This window comes from Triticum dicoccoides, chromosome 7B (genome assembly GCF_002162155.2).
Source record: "Triticum dicoccoides isolate Atlit2015 ecotype Zavitan chromosome 7B, WEW_v2.0, whole genome shotgun sequence".
Taxonomy (NCBI): Eukaryota; Viridiplantae; Streptophyta; class Magnoliopsida; order Poales; family Poaceae; genus Triticum; species Triticum dicoccoides.
Window position 1 is genome coordinate 599,743,962 of NC_041393.1, and position 4,987 is coordinate 599,748,948.

The window sequence follows — 4,987 nt, forward strand, 5'->3', positions numbered from 1 at the left end:
GTTCTTGGTTCTCCACAAGATAGTTTTTGCCCCATTATATTTGGTAGACCCTTCTTGCGTACCGTTAATGCTAAGATAGATTGCAAAATAATGCTGTTACTGTTGGCTTGGATGATATGGTCCATGAGTTTAATTTCACTAAATTTAGTAAACAACATCATGAGGAAGAATTGCCTAGTAAGGATGAAATTATTGGTCTTGCTTCTATTGCTGTACCTCCTAGTGATCCTTTAGAACACTATTTGCTAGACCATGAAAATGATATGTTCATAAATGAAAGAAGGGAAATAGATGAATTATTCTTTAAACAGGAACCTATTCTGCAACACAATTTGCCTGTTGAAATCCTAGGGGATCCTCCTCCACCCAAGGGTGATCCTGTGTTTGAGCTTAAACCGTTGCCTGATAATCTTAAATATGCTTATCTTGATGAAAAGAAAATATATCCTGTTATTATTAGCACTAACCTTTCAGAGCATGAAGAAGAAAGATTATTGAAAACTCTGAAGAAGCATCGTGCTGCTATTGGATATACTCTGGATGATCTTAAGGGCATCAGTCCCACTCTATGTCAACATAAAATAAATTTGGAAGCTGATGCCAAACCAGTTTGTGATCCTCAACAACGTTTGAATCCTAAAATGAAAGAAGTGGTAAGAAAAGAAATACTCAAGCTTCTGGAGGCAGGTATAATTTATCCTGTTGCTGATAGTCAGTGGGTAAGTCCTGTCCATTGTGTCCCTAAGAAGGGAGGTATTAGTGTTGTCCCTAATGATAAAGTTGAATTGATTCCGCAAAGAATTATCACAGGTTATAGGATGGTAATTGATTTCCGCAAATTAAATAAGGCTACTAAGAAAGATCATTACCCCTTACCTTTTATTGATCAAATGCTAGAAAGACTATGCAAACATACACATTATTGCTTTCTAGATGGTTATTCTGGTTTTTCTCAAATACATGTGTCGGCTAAAGATCAATCAAAGACTACTTTTACATGCCCTTTTGGTACTTTTGCTTATAGACGTATGCCTTTTGGTTTATGTAATGCACCTGCTACCTTTCAAAGATGCATGATGGCTATATTCTCTGACTTTTGCGAGAAAATTTGTGAGGTTTTCATGGACGACTTTTCCGTCTATGGTTCCTCTTTTGATGATTGCTTGAGCAATCTTGCTCGAGTTTTGCAAAGATGTGAAGAAACTAATCTTGTATTGAATTGGGAAAAGTGCCACTTTATGGTTAATGAAGGTATTGTCTTGGGGCACAAAGTTTCTGAAAGAGGTATTGAAGTTGATAAAGCCAAGGTTGATGCTATTGAAAAGATGCCATGTCCCAAGGACATCAAAGGTATAAGAAGTTTCCTTGGTCACGCCGGATTTTATAGGAGGTTCATCAAGGACTTCTCAAAAATCTCTCGGCCTCTGACTAATTTATTACAAAAATATGTACCATTTGTCTTTGATGATGATTGTGTAGAAGCATTTGAAATACTTAAGAAAGCACTAGTCTCTGCACCTATTGTTCAGCCACCTGATTGGAATTTACCCTTTGAAATTATGTGTGATGCTAGTGATTATGTTGTAGGTGCTGTTCTAGGGCAAAGAGTTGATAAGAAACTGAATGTTATCCATTATGCTAGTAAGACTCTAGACAATGCTCAAAGAAATTATGCTACTACCAAAAAGGAACTTTTAGCGGTTGTATTTGCTTGTGATAAATTCAGACCCTATATTGTTGATTCTAGAGTAACTATTCACACAGATCATGCTGCTATTAAATATCTTATGGAAAAGAAAGATGCAAAACCTAGACTCATTAGATGGGTTCTCTTGCTTCAAGAATTTGATTTACATATTGTTGATAGAAAAGGAGCTGAGAACCCCGTTGCAGACAACTTGTCTAGGCTAGAGAATGTACTTGATGACCCACTACCTATTGATGATAGCTTTCCCGATGAGCAATTAAATGTCATAAGTACTTCTCGTAGCACTCCTTGGTATGCTGATTATGCTAATTATATTGTCGCTAAATTTATACCGCCTAGCTTCACATACCAACAAAAGAAAAAGTTTTTCTATGACTTGCGACATTACTTTTGGGATGACCCTAATCTTTATAAAGAAGGAGTAGATGGTGTTATTAGACATTGTGTACCTGAGCATGAACAGGAACAGATCCTACGCAAGTGTCACTCCGAAGCCTATGGAGGACACCACGCTGGAGATAGAACTGCACATAAGGTATTGCAATCCGGCTTTTATTGGCCTACTCTCTTCAAGGATGCCCGTAAGTTTATTTTGTCTTGTGATGAATGTCAAAGAATTGGTAATATCAGTAGACGTCAAGAAATGCCTATGAATTATTCACTTGTTATTGAGCCATTTGATGTTTGGGGCTTTGATTATATGGGACCTTTTCCTGCCTCTAATGGTTACACTCATATTTTAGTTGCTGTTGATTATGTTACTAAGTGGGTAGAAGCTATTCCAACTAGTAGTGTTGATCATAACACTTCTATTAAAATGCTTAAGGAAGTTATTTTTTCGAGGTTTGGAGTCCCTAGATACTTAATGATTGATGGTGGTTCACACTTTATTTATGGTGCTTTCTGTAAGATGCTTGCTAAATACGACGTTAATCATAAAATTGCATCTCCCTATCGCCCGCAGTCTAGTGGTCAGGTAGAATTGAGCAATAGAGAGCTCAAATTAATTTTGCAAAAGACTGTCAATAGGTCTAGAAAGAATTGGTCCAAAAAACTGGATGATGCATTATGGGCCTATAGAACTGCATATAAAAATCCTATGGGTATGTCTCTGTATAAAATGGTTTATGGAAAAGCGTGTCATTTACCTCTTGAACTAGAACATAAGGCATATTGGGCTATTAAAGAGCTCAACTATGATTTCAAACTTGCAGGTGAGAAGAGGTTATTTGATATTAGCTCACTTGATGAATGGAGAACCCAAGCTTATGAAAATGCCAAGTTGTTTAAAGAAAAAGTTAAAAGGTGGCACGATAAAAGGATACAAAAGCGTGAGTTTAATGTAGGTGATTATGTATTGCTATACAACTCTCGTTTAAGATTTTTTGCAGGAAAACTTCTCTCCAAATGGGAAGGTCCTTACGTTATCGAGGAGGTCTATCGATCTGGTGCCATAAAATCAACAACTTCGCAGGCACAAATCCGAAGGTGGTGAACGGTCAAAGAATCAAACACTATATCTCAGGTAATCCTATAAATGTTGAAACTAATGTTATTGAAACCGTAACCCCGGAGGAATACATAAGGGACACTTTCCAGAACGTTCCAGACCCCGAAAAGGAATAGGTATGTGGTACAGTAAGTAAACCGACTCCAAAACAATTTTTAAGGCAATATTTCTCTGTTTTGGAATATTTAGAAAAATAGAAAAATAAGTAGCAGTCCGGGGAGGACACGAGGCCTCCACGAGGGTGGAGGGCGCACCCTACCCCCCTGGGCGCGCCCCCTACCTCGTGAGCACCTCGTGTGCCCTCCGGACTCCGTTTCCTTGCACGATACGTATTTTGGTCGGTAAAGATTCATTATATATACTCCCGAAGGTTTTGACTCTCGTATCATGCAAATATCCTCTGTTTTCGTTTCGAGCTATTTCTGTTGCAGATTTAGAGCACCATGACTTCTCCCTCCTCCAACAACAAAGACAAGGATGCCTGGCTACTGAAGATAGAGTTGAAAAGAGAGGAACCAGAAGAGATCAACAAGGATGAAAGGATCAAGAAGGCTATGGAGGTTCAAGCTCCGGTGGTGAACGAAGAAGACATCCCTCAACCTTTACCTAACCTTTTCACTCCAACAGAGATTGAAGCCTTCCAGATGATTGAGTTAGCCCGCATACAGAACAAGTATCTTACACAGGAGAATATTTTGTTGAAGGATCATATTGCCGGGCTCAAGAACATTATCTGCAAGTTGGAGGAACTTTTACGTTCGATGTGCGATTATCCACCGTCATCATCACCACCTCCATCACCTTCGAGGACATAATCACATGGGTATGGGAACTCCCTTTGGCAACTGCCAAGCTTGGGGGAGGTGCCCTGGTATCGTATCACCATCACAACTCTTATCTTTACCGTTTTTCTTAGTTCGATCCTATTAGTAGTATCTTGATTTAGTAGAATAAAGTCATGGCATGATCTAGTTTTGAGTTTTGCTTTATGGTCCTTCTTTGTAATCAAGTCCATGAGCTATATAATAAAGATTAGTGTTGAGTCAAGGGCTTGAGTATTTTGCCATGATCTTGGGTGATTAGAAGAAAAAAGAATAAAAAGAATCAAGAGTTCATATTGATCTTATTGAAAGTAATGACTTCACATAGAAAGAGTATGATGATTTAAAGTTGTTGGGAGTTGGCAAATATAGCTTTGGTCATCGTTGCAATTAATAGGAAGTAATAAGGAAAGAGAGGTTTCACATATAGATATATTATCATTGACATCTTTTATGATTGGGAGCACTCATTAAAATATGACATGCTAAAGAGTTGATATTGGACAAGGAAGACAACATAATGAGTTATGTTCTCTTACATCTGAGATAAAGTATGTTGTCATGGTTCCTCTACCGTGTTGAGTTTGCCTTTCCCCCTCATGCTAGCCAATCTTCAGCACTAAGTAGAAATACTACTTGTGCTTCCAAATACCCTTAAACCAATTTTGCCATGAGAGTCCACCATATCTACCTATGGATTGAGTAAGATCCTTCAAGTAAGTTGTCATCGGTGCAAGCAATAAAAAATTGCTCTCTAAATATGCATGACTTATTAGTGCAGAGAAATAAGCTTTGTACGAACTTGTTGTGGACGCAATAAAAGCAACAGACTGCATAATAAAGGTTCACATGCAAGGGGCAATATAAAGTGACGCTCTTTTAAATTAAGATTTTGTGCATCAACCCTAAACGCGCATGACAACCTCTGCTTCCCTCTGTGAAGGGCCT